General features: G+C 36.5%; 1 long non-coding RNA gene across 1 annotated transcript in view; it reads right to left on the bottom strand.

The window, feature by feature from the left end:
* The window catches only part of LOC123328443, a 106,183-nt gene extending 97,207 nt beyond the window's left edge, over nucleotides 1–8,976 (bottom strand). The window contains exon 1 of the long non-coding RNA XR_006543266.1: nucleotides 8,675–8,976. This is a non-coding gene — a long non-coding RNA (uncharacterized LOC123328443). The remainder of the gene's footprint in view (nucleotides 1–8,674) is intronic.
* Nucleotides 8,977–14,941: the final 5,965 nt, after the last annotated feature.

Raw genomic sequence — 14,941 nt, 5'->3', positions numbered from 1 at the left:
CACGGGGGAGCCTGGTGGGCTGCCGTCTATGGGGTCTCACAGAGTCAGACACGACTGAAGCGACTTAGCAGCAGCAGCAGCAGCAGCAGCAGCAACATACATGTACTATTTTATGGTAACTGTTCTTAAAATTTTTATTATTTATGTAATATTTATACATAATAAGGAAGAAAATGGAAAACTTGTGAGAGTTACCAAAATGTAATGGTGAGACACTGAGTGAGCAAATGCTGTTGGAAAAATTGTGCTGATATATTTGTTTTTCACAGGGTTCCCACAAAGCTTCACTTATTTTAAAAACACAGTATCTGCATAGTAGTACAATAAAGCAAAGGACAATAAAATGAGATGTGCTTGTATGAAAGTATTTCATTCACACACACAGATATTTTCTTTCTACACGACCAGCAGATATTGTTCCTATTCCTGTGGTACATACACACTACACACTGATGAACATCAATGGATGTAATCAAACCCCTTCCAGCAGGAAAGGTTTATTTATGTAGGTACCAATTCATTACTTTGTATCAAATTGCTAGAGTGGAATTCTTAAGAAGAATCATGCAATAAATTATTATCTACATGCCTGTATGTACTGAATAGCCTGCCCCTCCCCTGCTCAGTGGTCAAGAATATGTCTGCCAATTCAGGAGATGCAAGAGATGCAGGTTCAATCCCTGGGTCAAGAAGATCCCTTGAAGGAGATCTGGCAACCCACTCCAGTATTCTTGCCTTGAAAATTCCATGGACAGAGAAGCCTGACAGGCTACAGTTCACGTGGTTGCAAACTGTTGTAGTGACTGAGCATGCATTTACACATCCCCCCAAAACTGTCTTCAACCCTTCCCAGAGGGCTGCCCATGGCCAATGGCTCATGTGGAAATTCAATGACCTATCTCCCGTGCCTCAATCTGAGACAATGTCAAAAGCCATCCTATCTCCACAGGCTCTTATAGGACATGGACTAAGTCTTCAGCTGCAGCCACCTTGTGGCTTCTCTCCATTCCCAGCCCTGCCTTTCTCACTTCTTTACAGGTGTTATCTCCCAACAAACCTTCTGCACACAACTCTCCATCTCAGAGTGTGACTGTGGGAAACCCAGTCTAAAACACTACATGATATTCGAATTTTCAGCATGGAAAGAGTTCATGGAGTCTTGAATGGTACTTTATCTGTAATTTTTAAAAAATTTAAAATTTTATTTGTAATAGAAACCGCAGTGCCTTGAGTTAAACAAGGGAAGAGGATTATAAACTGGTATTAAAAGGGAGGCTAGTTTGTGACTGAAGAACAATAGCCTGATACATAATGACTGACATACAATAGTTTGTTTTCTTTCCATAAAAGAATAGATAGTGTGTCTCCTTGTAGTGGTTTAAGGTTCCTTTCACAGTGCAGCTTCCCCAGTTCCTAGGGTATTATATCCCAGGGGCAGCAAACGGGAGAAGAAAGTAGAGAGTTGGTGATTCTTTCTAAAAAGCAGCACTCTAAAACTTGAGACTATATCAGTTCAGTTCACATTCTACTATCTTGACTTCATTCTTTAGCTTCAAGGCAGGCTGGGAAAATTAGTCTAGATAGAATCCAAGAAGAAGGGAAAATGGATTTTTTGATAAGCTAAAAGAGCCCTTGCTATACATACATTTCACAGACGATAAAAGAACTCCCAAAAGAAATGGTCAAGTAAATATGTACTTTCCTAAATCTACTCATTCCCATTGGAATGAAAACAAAAGAACCAATTTCAAAGAATGAGACCCATCTTAAAGTGAAGCTCAAGGATGTTCACAACCTCATACAAATGTCATGTTAGCTAGACATCACACAATTTAAAAAATGATAGAAAAAGAAACCCAAGATATAATATATACCTTCCTAATATAAGCAGAAGGTAAAAATATTTTCTAAAATAGCCACAGTCCCTACTTTGGAGGGATAAGAACTAGTAATTTGTTGGAATCTTCTAGGAAATTAAGAACCCTATTTGAAATCCAAATAAACTTCCAAATGAGATTTTGAAAACTGACAAAAGGACTCTTCATTTGGAGTGATAAATGACATTAGGTAATAAAATATTGAAATATAACTACAGAGTATGTATTCTTCCATGTAAATGTGCTATGAAATAGAACACTGTGACTATTATAATAATTAACACGTAAACCAGCACTTAGCACAGTGACTGACATACAGTAGGCAGTTGGCAAGCAGTTTGTCAATAAATGAATTAAATGACAAATAATAAAATAGCCAGAAACTGAAGAAAGTAAATATTCATTCTATATTATGGCATTTCAAATGAGGAGAGGATGAGTTATTCACTAAATATTTATAAAATACATATTATCTGAAAAAGAAACTGTTAGATTACAACCAACTCCAATGCAGGCACAAATATTTTATTTTACCAAATAAATAAAAGAGCATAGGCTATTGAAAGAATCAGAAGGGTTGTATTGTTCATCCTCATTACCTTACATTAGAAGAAAACTGATTTCAGAGAGATTGAGTTTCTATTAATAGACCAATTTAGTAGAGAGCCATAACCTGGATATCTAATTCAGTGCTTTTTCAACCATATTGTGCTTTACTGTTGTGCTGTGCTCAGTCATGTCCAGCTCTTTGTGAGCCCATGGACTGTAGCCTGCCAAGCTTCTTTGTCCATACAATTTTCCAGGCAAGAATACTGGAGTAGGTTGCCATTTTCTCCTCCAGGGGATTTTTCTGACCCAGGGATTGAGCCTGCATCTCTTTCATCTCCTGCATTGGCAGGGGGATTCTTTCACCACTGGCCACCTGGGAAGCCCATTATGCTTTATTAGAAAACTGTATACATAGGCCCAATGGGAGGCTCAAATTTAATTACTTTACATTCTCATCCACAGAGATATAAGTAGAGAATTGAATTAAAAGGTAATTAAGCTTGAAATCTTAAAAGTATTGATGTTTCCTATTTTCAAAAATCTCCAATAAAAGTAATCCCACCACAGTTCTTATCAGAGTGAGTTTTAATACTCCAAATGTCTAATCTTAAATCTCATTTGCTACAGTTTGAACTTCCTTCCTCATTGTCTTCTTGGAGCAGTTCAAGACAAATTCTATAGTGGTCACTTCCACAGAACTCAATTTTAGTAGAAACCTAGAGATGGCAAAAAGCACTTTTTCTTCAAGTAACATTAAATTAGTTTGACTTCATCTTCAAAAGTTTTCAAGGTAAGAAATGGTATTGTCAAAAGCATAGACCCTATCCAGCTAATATATTGATGTAGGAAGTTTTAGACCATTTTCTGAATTAGCTGCCTTAGCCCTGAATCTCCTGTTTCTGAGGTTGTGAAGTGTACAGCCTGCCCTGCTCAGTTCCCCTTCCCTGACTGTTTCGCTCATGTTCCAGCTGCAGTTGAGGACTGAGCGACAGCTCAGGTTTACCTGTCTCCTAAGATTTGCCACTGGCCTGATACCTCGAAAATGACACTATCTCCACAAAGGGTAGTCTGCACCTCATGACTGACTGACTGTGCAGGACAAGAGGTCAGCTCCTCATCCATGTGGGGCTTCGCATGACTCTTCGTGTTCCAGAGCTCACCCAGGCTCTGGAATGACGATGGGCTTGAATGGCTTTGGGCTTCAGCTCAGGTCTCATCTTCGCAGATTCCTCTTAGCTTGTTTCTCTTACTCCCCAGCAGTAAGTTCAGGAGAGCACTTACTACTGTGGCAGTCCCCAGCCTTTTTGGCATCAGGAACTGGTTTTGTGAAAGACAATTTTTCCATGGGCCTGGGGTAGGGGGATGGTTTCGGGCTGATTCAAGTGCATTACATTTATTGTGCATTTTATTTCTATTGGAGAAGGCAATGGCACCCCACTCCAGCACTCTTGCCTGGAGAATCCCATGGACGGAGGAGCCTGGTAGGCTACAGTCCCTGGGGTCACAAAGAGTCGGACATAACTGAGCGACTTCACTCACTCACTTATTTCTACTAAGATTACATCAGTTCCACCTCAGGTCATCAGGCATTAGATCCAGAGGTTGGCTGCCCTAATACACTCCTTGAAATCACTTGCATAAGAATTCTCGCAACAGGCTCTGATTCTAGAGACAAAAGTTAGCACAAGGAGTGGATAAGAAATGTCTCCGTCCACACAGAAAAACTGACTTGCTTTCAACCACCAAAGATAAAAAGAACCCTATTATTTGAAGATATGATAGTCCTCTATACTGTGTGATACTCTGTTCAGTCTACTATCCCCTCAACAGCCTCCAGAACTCCTTTTCTGGTTCTATCTTATAACATATGGAAATATACATTTATTTATTATATTCATCTATTTCTTCACTTTACTTAGCTTATGACACTGTATTGGTTTAGCTGTAGCTAGTTTTCCCTCCTCAACTTCTCATACAAAATTGAGATATAGCTGAAGCATGACTTCATGACCCAGTTTACATGGCAGCAAGTAGAGAAGCAATTACAGGTAACAGGTAGTTAACAGGAATGGGTCTCTGAAGTCTCTTGGGACACAGAACTATGAAGACCTCATAACAGGATATGGAGGCAGTTATTCACTTCTCCCTTCAATCATGCATTCAACAAGCACATATCAAATATTTTCTATGTGCCAAAAAGATATTAAATACATGTTGGAAATATTAAATACAATGGCACCCCTCCCCTAACAGAAACCTTGCCTTCAAGGAAATTAAATTCTATTGGAGAAGGTAAAAAGAACATTTATTTAATAATTACAAGAAATGTTATCGTTTCTGTGATAGTAAAAGCAGGAGGTCCTCAGTAGGACATGGAAGAATCATCATCCAACTCAGCATCTAGTACATGACTTTCTGGGTGAAGCAATGCTCATACTGGGGTGTGAAGTTTGGGTCACCATTAGCAGAGAAATTAAAGTAGAAAGCACATTACAGGTAGACTGAAAAAAAAAAAAAGGCCATGTAAGAGACCCAGAATCAAAAAATGTCTGGAATATTTGAGGAAGATGAAATGCAATATGTTTGTACTGGGGGAAGAGGAATGAGAATGAGAGACTAGAGACTAGGAAGGAAAAAGTAGATGGATCAAAAAGGACTGTATTATTTATGATTGAAAGACTAAGATCCTTCTGTCTCACCTCATCTGAGTCAGGCAAGGAATAATCTTGTCTTTTCATTGTTACATAGCTTTCAGAAAACAATGTTACAAATCACTAGAAGGTGTATATATTCCGGTCAGTGACAAAGCAGGAGACTTGAAAAGTGGTGGCAGTTTGAAGCTCTGAATAGCTTTGTCACATTCCTGTGGTATCTCAAAACTCTATTATGTTTGGCCATAGGCCTGCCAAAGTGCTGCCACAGGACTGTATCACCCTCACAATATTGTTTATATTGGTATAGTTCTTCGACATTTGCAAAGATTTCTTTCTTGGACTTAGCCTACACTTTTGTTCTTAGCTGCTAGCTACTAGCCTTTGTTGGTTCAAGTGACACTTTCTATTAGGTAGATCAGATAGAATATTTTATCACTGTCATTTTGGAGGAGAGGCAAATGAGACCAAATGCTTTGAAATGACTTTATAAATTAACAAATCAAGAACAGGTTGAATTCTGGACACCGTCCTGTTTTCTTGACTCCATGTCCAGAGCTCAACCTTTGTCCATCACACGCCCATCTCAGTTCCTTCACAAAGCAGAGGGCAGGAGTCAAGACTTAAAACACTGTTCAAAATCATTAGCTTTTATAATCTGAATCATTTTATATAGGTCTATGACCTGTTAGCGGAGAAGGCAATGGCACCTCACTCCAGTACTCTTGCCTGGAAAATTCCACGGATGGAGGAGCCTGGTGGGCTGCAGTCCATGGGGCCACTAAGAGTCGGACACGACTGAGCGACTTCCCTTTCACTTTTCACTTTCATGCATTGGAGAAGGAAATGGCAACCCACTCCAGTTTTCTTGCCTGGAGAATCCCAGGAGCAGGAGAGCCTGGTGGGCTGATGTCTATGGGGTCACACAGAGTCGGACACGACTGAAGTGACTTAGCAGCAGCAGCAGCATGACCTGTTAGAGAAGAAACAGGATTCTTTTCTTGTAAAAGAAAGAGAAGAAAGGTGGAGGGGGGGGGTTGGTTAATCATGATTTTTCATGATTTAAGTTTTTAAATTTAAGTTTTAAGTCATTTCAGTATACAAGTTGCACTAAGAAATAAAAACCAGTGAGTAGAATAATTTCAAATATATGAGGATTACTTCAAACAGAAAACTAAGGATGTGTGTCTTGTGATGTGTTCAATAGAAATGGTGAAAAACTGCTGACATGACCACAACTGAGTGATCAAGCAATGCATTCAAAGGCATGGGGTTTGGGGGACAACAAATAAATTACATTCTGCCTGTTACAGTGCCTGGCAAACATCCAGTTTTCGAGCAGATGAAATAGTTTTGCTTTATCTTCCCTGAAAGTGACTTAACCATTTTGCTGATGTTATTCATTCTCCATATGAAATTAGGACCATTATTTGGGAAAATATGTAATTATTCATATTTGTCACATAGGAAGTAGTTTTTTTTTCCACAGTAAGAGGTAGAGATACTGATGTTTCATATCTGTCTCCTTGGTGGTAATCACAAATGAGCATCATGCAGTGCAAGTCTACATACAGAACTCTGATGTATGTCCTGGGATGACAGGTCTTTTTCTCAGTAAAGGAAAAAAGAGCAGAGAGGGCTCAGCATGTGACGAGAGCATGTTCTTCTCAATAGCCCAAAGAGGACACGCACTCTGAAGACAACTGTGAGTTAAGGAAGCTTCCTTTGAATCCTCCCTCATCCATTGCGATGCCTACTCTTCTGCCATCCTTTAAGACAGCCTCCAATCAATATCCCTGTGTGTGTCTATGTCAGACTTAACCTTCTATATCTAGTTACTCTTATTGTCTCCTCCCACAGGATGCTTGGTTTTCAATTCAAAAGCCTCTTTATTCTGTACTTCACGTCTTGCTTGGAAACTCTGTATTCACATTAGTCTTATAATAAAAAAATGAAAATATATGACTACTTGTGAAAAGTTTTGTGGATAAACATTTTTTAAAAACTGAATTATAGACAAATATAAATGGGGAAATTAAGGAGGAAGTTGCTGCCTTTTCTCTCTGTTCCAGCACAACCCATTAGTCTTCTGAGAGTGACAAAACACTTCAGATGTTTCTAATGGAGGGAATTTAAAACTGGGGATTGGGTACACAGGGGATGGAAGGGCTAAGAAATCAAATATGGGCTTGGGAGACAACACTGCAATTAATAAGCCACTATTAAGTAACAGTTAAGAAAACATAGTGACCAATTTAAAGTCTGTACAAGATGATTTCAAGACTATACCATATTTCTTCAGAGATATTTCTGGGTAAATGTCTGCTTTTAACAAAAATTAGGAACCAAGAGGAAAACCTGGTTTAGAAGGAAAAATGATAATTTGTGGTGATTATGGAGAATACAAGCAGGTATTTTAATTATGATTATCAGTATTTAGCACATAGGAAATACTAAGTGTGCTTTGCTTTGATTAAAAAAATATGTAAGGAGTATTATGCTAAAAAGATGGTTAAATCACCTGTATACGTTAAATATTTATCAATAGTGGGTAAAATCACAAACAGTATGTGTAGATGATAGATAAAAAGCCAAGGATCAGACTTAAGGAATATCTGAATATAAGAGCTAAAAGAAAAAGAATCAGAAGAGGCAAATAACTATATTGTGCATCTTTGATGAACCATGTTCAATATGGGATGCTTTATGAAATGTGGAAACAGTAGCAAAAGCCTCCTGAAAAATCACAATATTGGAAATAAAAATAAATCACATTTCATTAAAGGGATGCTATGAGGCAAGCCATTTGAAATGCTTTTTTAAATGTTCAGATCAGATCAGATCAGTTGCTCAGTCATGTCCGACTCTTTGCAACCCCATGAATCGCAGCACGCCAGGCCTCCCTGTCCATCACCAACTCCTGGAGTTCACTCAGACTCACGTCCATCGAGTCAGTGATGCCATCCAGCCATCTCATCCTCTGTTGTCCCTTTCTCCTCCTGCCCCCAATCCCTCCCAGCATCAGTCTTTTCCAATGAGTCAACTCTTTGCAAGATACTATACTATGTATAAAGCTCTTTATTTGACTGATCGAATTAAATGATATTACATGTTACCAACCATAGAAACAAAAATAGTGTCCCCTTTTTCCCCAGGTTTATTTAAACTGTCATAAGAACATTGTGTAAGTTTAAGGTGTTAAATGTGCTGCTTTGATACACTTACATATTGTAAAATAAACACAGACATTCCTTAGCTAACACCTCCATCAAGTCACATAATTACCACTTCTTTTATGGTCTCAAGAATAGTTTTGTCCATGTTCTCATAGGTTTCTTCTCATGCATTTTTTAAGCTTTCGTACAGAGATTAGGGGTTCTTGCTGCCATTTGTTTTACTTCTCAGCTTCTGTCTACCCAGCTAGAGTTGAAAACACTGTATCACAAGACACCAGCTTTCGGGAGACATGGTGTAGGAACTGTGGAAAGCCACAAGTCAGGGCGTATTTGTTTTCTATATTGCTGACGTAACATACTACCATGAAATTTGTAGCAATTTGTGGATTTAAAACAACACAAAGATGATTTATTTTCTTACTGTTCTGTATGTCAGAAGTCACAGGTCCTTGCAGGCTTCATGGGAAAGTCCATTCCTCACTTTTTCTAGCTTCTGAAAGTCACATGCATTTCATCTGCAGTGGCCCCTTTCCTCAGCAACATCGCATCTTTCTGACTTTTCTTTCACTGTCAGCTCCTCCTCTCACCACAGCTGAGAAAGGTTCTCCTTTTTAAGGACTTGTGCAATACATTGGTTTCATCTGGATTATCCAGTATTTTCCTCATCTGAAGTTCATCAGATTAGCAAACTTCATTGCATCATTAATTCCCTTTTGCCATGTTCACAGGTCCTGGTGATCTGGCAGTTGGCAAAATATTAATAATTACGCCCCTGCCAAGGAGGTCCATGTCTGGATCACCAGAACCTGTGAACAAGGCAAAAGGGAATTAAAGTCAGGGGAAACAAGAGATTTAGCCAACTCTACCCACTGGCTTGAAAATTCCTTTGAATATGAGAATCATAAAAAGTAATTTGTCAAGTGTTTTCACTAAGCCAATAAGAACATTTGCCAAATTGATGATAATTGGCTATATTCCAATCTGAAGTTACCCTGTGGATATCATGCCCTTTGTCATCGTAAGTCAAAGCATCACATCTCAGTCCACTTGTTTCAGACATAGAAAAAGAAAGAAAAATGCTGAGATTCATTTATAATATGATGTGGTCCTCTAAGGGAGGACTTCAAAGTAACAATTTGCCAAATCATAGTTTCATGGTGTGATCCTCATATTCCCCCTCTGATTTCATCTGCTGTGGACTGCCTTGCCCATTCTATTCAAACTAGGCTGGATTCCTTGCTGTCTTTTAAACACAGCTGCCATGCTTCTATCTCAGAGCCTTTCCACTTTCTCTTGTTTCCCTGGAATGCTTTGCTCTAAACATCAACCTCTTTCACTTCACCTTTCTCAGGACATTACTTAGATGCAAACTTACAACAAGACTTTCCTTGGCTACCCCTCATAAAGTTGCAAAGTCCCAACCCTAATTTCTATATCCTTTCCTGTTTATGATTTCCTCCTGTGATTCTGTTTTTATCTTTATTGTTTACCTTATCCCTCCAGAAGTTATGATTTGTGTGTGTGTGTGTGTGTGTGTGAGTGCACACACATGCTCAGTTGTGTCTGGCTCTTTGCAACCCCATGGATTGTAGCCCACTAGCCTCCTCTGTCCATGTTATTTTCCAGGCAAGAATACTGGAGTGGGTTGCCATTTCTTACTCCAGGGGATCTTCCCAACCCAGGGATCAAACCTGTTTGTCTTGTGTCTCCTGCATTGGCAGGCAGATTCTTTAACACCTGTGCCACCTGGGAAGCCCTGATCATGAAGCAGAGAATATTTGATGGACTCTCAATTCCAGAATTTCACTTTTCACTTTCATGCATTGGAGAAGGAAATGGCAACCCACTCCAGTATTCTTGCCTGGAGAATCCCAGGGATGGGGGAGCCTGGTGGGTTGCCGTCTATGGGGTCGCACAGAGTCGGACACGACTGAAGCTACTTAGGAGCAGCAGCAGCAGCAGCTTTAGTATGTAACCAACCATGAGTTCTTAAATGGTAGGCTCTCTCTCTGTTTGTCTGTTTACGTTGTAGTTCCACAGTGCCTGGCAAAAAGTAGTCAGTTAAAAGTATCTTAAACTTAAAGTTAGTTATATAATAATGTTGGGAATCTATTGTCATAGAAGAGTTTTGAGTCCCAGGCCTCTCTGATTTTAAGTAATAACTCATGAAATAGGATGCCTTTAACAAAGTGAGTGATTCTGTGGAGACGAGGTAATTGGGAAGGATGTTAAGTTCTTTTCAGATAAGAGGGAATTAAGTATACTTCCTTTCACTTCAAATAGTTTTACCATATTTAGGGGAGGGAGATTTATGCTAGAGAGGAACCATAAATCTCATGAAAATACTATTCTCCTCTAAGAAGAAGCACAGAGTGTAGGAGGAAATTCTGGCAAAATGGTCACTTACTAAATTCAGCCAAAATCTTGATGGTTTAAGCAGAAAATATGGTATTTTGAAAAGTTACACCCCAGAATAGAATACTTGAAGCTTGTTTCATTTAATTATAGACCTTCCTGATTTCCTAGTCAAGCTGTTGCCTGTTGGTGGCCCTTCACATAGAAACAGTATTAACATAGCAGTGCTTTATATTAGCTCTCGGTGGTTCTGCGACTTTAAGGTTTCTCCAACAACTTGCTAAACTTGTCTTGCACAGTTCTGATTATACTTTCTATATATGCCTTTAAAGCTATTTCTCACATACTGACACCAACCTATAACATGAAAAAAGGGAGGATAAGGACAAAATAAATATGGAAAGTCTTATATATGCTGAGGTAAACATGTAGATTTGATTTTTTTCTTATTTTATTTCCTGCACTCTTTCATTTCCTACTTTCATTTATTGCCATCCATTAAAAAGAGTAAGAAAGGGATATGGAGTTTCTTAAACCCAAGGTCAATATGGAAAAGATAAAAGTATATCTTAGGTTTTTTTAATCAGCCCACAAAAGAGAATCTGATGTTTTTCCAAGATTCTTTTAATAATTGTACCTAGTTTCTCCATTATGGGTTCTCTCTGTTCAATCCAAATATTGTATCTTTTCTCTGTTTAAGTATTAAGCAAGTGAGTAGCAAATCCATAAACATAAAATAGACATGATTTTGAAAACACATATGATATGAGGTTTGACAAGTTCTCTTTCCCACTAGAAAATAATCTAACACAAAATAGTATTAAGAATTTCTAATTCAGAATGCTTTGAGAGAAGCAGTGTTAATCTTCCCTATTTAATCTGATTATTTAAAATAGTTCTTATGATTTTCATGAGTTAACAATATTTACTATAACCAACCTTTGGCTGATGTAATTTTCTAACCATATATTATATATAATATATATATATTATATATATATATACTGCAAAATGAGGAAGTACTGCAATCAAAATTCAAGATTGAATCATAAGATTATTTTTAAAAAGCAGTTATAATTTTCAAACTTAATGATTTTTTGAATTTCCACATTTCACCTGAAAATTTATGTAATATGATTATTACATAACAGCTAAAACACTAAACAAAACTAAACTAAAGAAAAACAGCTAAAATGGATCTGGTAGAATTAAGCTACAAATATTTTATAATAATATACATGGGAATATCTCAGCTCTCAATGATAAAAGGATTGTCTGCGAATCTGGACTATTCAATTCTTTGTTATTTAAGAGTAGATTTCTATAGTATTTCAGTGAAGAAAGCCAAACACTATCTTAGCTAAGACTAACACAAACAACCTGAAACAATCACAACATTGTTAATCGAGTATACACCAATAAAAAGAATAATAAAGTTTATTAAAAAATTAACATGAAAAGGAATATGTTGACAGAATATACCCTTGATACAATGGGATGAAAATTGTACTTGACCTTTGGGTCTTTCTCTCCAAAACTCATAACCATTGACTATGAGAAAATCATCAAACAATTCCACTATAGAACATTCTATAACATGCCTAGCCAGTATTCCTTAAAAATGTCAAGGTCATCAAAAACAAAGAAAGCCTGAGACACTATTACAATCCAGAGAAGACTAAGGAAACATTATGACTAAGAATAATGTGATATCCTGGATGGTATTTTTGAACAGAAAAAGGATATTAGATAAAAACTAAAGAATCTAAATCAAATATGTGGGTAATAAGAATAAAAATAATGTATAAATAGCAATTAATAGTTGTAACAAATGTAACATACTAATATAAGGTGTTTCTCATGGGGAAACTGGATACAGAAACTGTACTACCTTTGTAACTTTTCCATAGATCAAGAGTTATTTTTTAAAATGTTTATTAAATATTTTGTAAATTTTACCAAATGTGTCAATATAAAGTTTTTATAATATATTTTTTCATAAATATGAAATGAAATAAAAACTAGAAAATATTGTGTCAGTTCCACTAACCATTTAATGGGTTCAATAGCCACATGTGACTAGAGGCAATCTTTTAAGACATCAGATATTGAACAGAAATGATCACCAGAGAAAGTTGTATTGCACAGTGTCAAACTATGAAGATGTCTCTCTCTTTCAACTGCTGACATGGTCTTGAAGAAGCCATTTGTTATTTACGCATTCTCTTGAAGATATGCATTTCACTTTACTGATTTCATCTGCTCTTTTTCCAGTATTATTTTTTCCACTTCCTGTTCTTTCCTATTTTTTTTTTACTTTCTTGTTCAATTTTTTAGCTTCTTGTTAAACTAATAACAGATTAATAGTCTCAAGTGTTTTTTTAATATGTACATGTAGAGATAAATATTAAACTAGACATATACATTTAAAGCCTTAAGATTAGCTATATATCACATTGTGATATTTTCTTTAAACTCAGTTTAACATACATTCTGACTTCTATTTGCTCTCCTCTTGTCTTGGCGTAATGTAATTAGATATTTTACTTCTGTGCATGTTATACTTGTTATACAACACGATTGTTATTGCTGTTTTAAAGAATCAGCATCATTTTTAAATTTTTTCACAAATTTACACTTCTTCATTCCTTAATGTAGTTTCACACTTACAATAATTTCTTTGCTTAAGTACATCTTACTTTAGCAATGTTTTTTTCCTCAGCTCTGCTTCTGTAGAAGCATTTTTAATCTCAATTTCATTTTACAAAGATAGTCTTCTGAGTATAAAACTCTGGTTTGACAGTTATTTATTTATCTATTTATTTGCCCTTTCAGCAGCACACTAAATGTGTCATTCCATTATCTTCTTGGTTCAATAGCTTTAATTAAAAAACAAGATATATTTTATTGTTTTATTCTTTTAAAGTTAATACACCTTTTCTGTAGCTGCCTTTAAGATTTTCTACTTGCTCTGGTTTTTATTTTTTAATTGTATTTATATATTTTAATTGGAGGATAATTACTTTACAATATATTGATGGATCTTGCATACATCAACATGAATCGGCCATGAATCCCCATCCTGAATCCCCTCCCACCTCCCTCCAACCCCATCCCTACAGGTTGTCACACAGCCCTGGGAGCCCTGCTAGTTTTTTAAATGTTTCCTATTAAGAACTGGTATAGTTTTCTTGATATTGATCCTGCTTAGGATGGGCAGACTATCGTTCATCCATGGGTTCAAAATTTTCACCATTTTTGGCAAAATCTTTGCCTTTATCTCATAAAATATTGCTTCATGCCAAACGTATTTTGCTTTCAGGGAGTCTAACTAGGTATACATTTGACCCACATATTTCTTTTGTTCTGTATTTTCATTCTTTGTTTTCCTCTGGGCTGCACCTTGATCATTCTCTATTGATCTGTCTTTGGGTTTACTAATTTTCTTCTTCTGTGTTCAGCACTGTATATTACATCTATCAAATAAGCTATCAACATTAGATACTTTAAAATTCTAGAATGCCCATTGGATTCTTTTTTTATATATTTCAATTTTCTGCAGGCATTGGTCACCTTTTTCATGTTTGTCTATGTTTTCCTCTATTTTCTTAATATGCACAAATCATGGTTATTTTTAAATCCCTATGTACTAACTCCAACAACTGACAAATGTGTTTTTCTCTTTTTTCTCTTTCCTATCAATCACATTTTTCTGTTTTTTTATGTATATAACATTTTTTTCTTATTACTTTACTTTGTACATTGCATATAAAGTAACCATACATAGGTCATTGTAATGATCTTCTAGAAAGTTTACCATACTAAAATAAGTTATACCTTAATAATAAATCAGCTAAATACATGAAATAATAACCATGAAACAAAGAATGCTCTTGAAACTAAAAGATAAAGGTTTCCAGAGTATATTGTTAAGTATAAAAAGTAAAATTAAAAAAAATACAATGCTCTGCGTGATTAACATCAGGGAAATAAAAATCAAAACTGAAATGAGGTAACACTTCACATCTGTCAGAATGCTATCATCAAAAACACCAGAAAGAACAAGTTTTGGTGAGGAAGTGAAGATAAAGGAACACTTGCTCACCATTGGTGGGAATGCAAATCCGTACAGCCACTATGGAAAACAGTATGGAAGTTCTTAGGAAAATTAAAAACAGAACTACCACATGATTCAGGAATTCCACTTCTGGGTACTAGCTGAAGAAAATGAAAATATTAATTCAAAAAGACATATGCACTGCAGCATTATTGACAATAGTCAATACAATGGAAACAACCTAAGTGAATGGATAAAGAAGTGGATACAATGAAA

The sequence above is a fragment of the Bubalus bubalis genome, chromosome 12, assembly GCF_019923935.1.
Source record: "Bubalus bubalis isolate 160015118507 breed Murrah chromosome 12, NDDB_SH_1, whole genome shotgun sequence".
Classification (NCBI taxonomy): Eukaryota; Metazoa; Chordata; class Mammalia; order Artiodactyla; family Bovidae; genus Bubalus; species Bubalus bubalis.
This window is presented reverse-complemented; position numbering and strand designations above follow the sequence as displayed.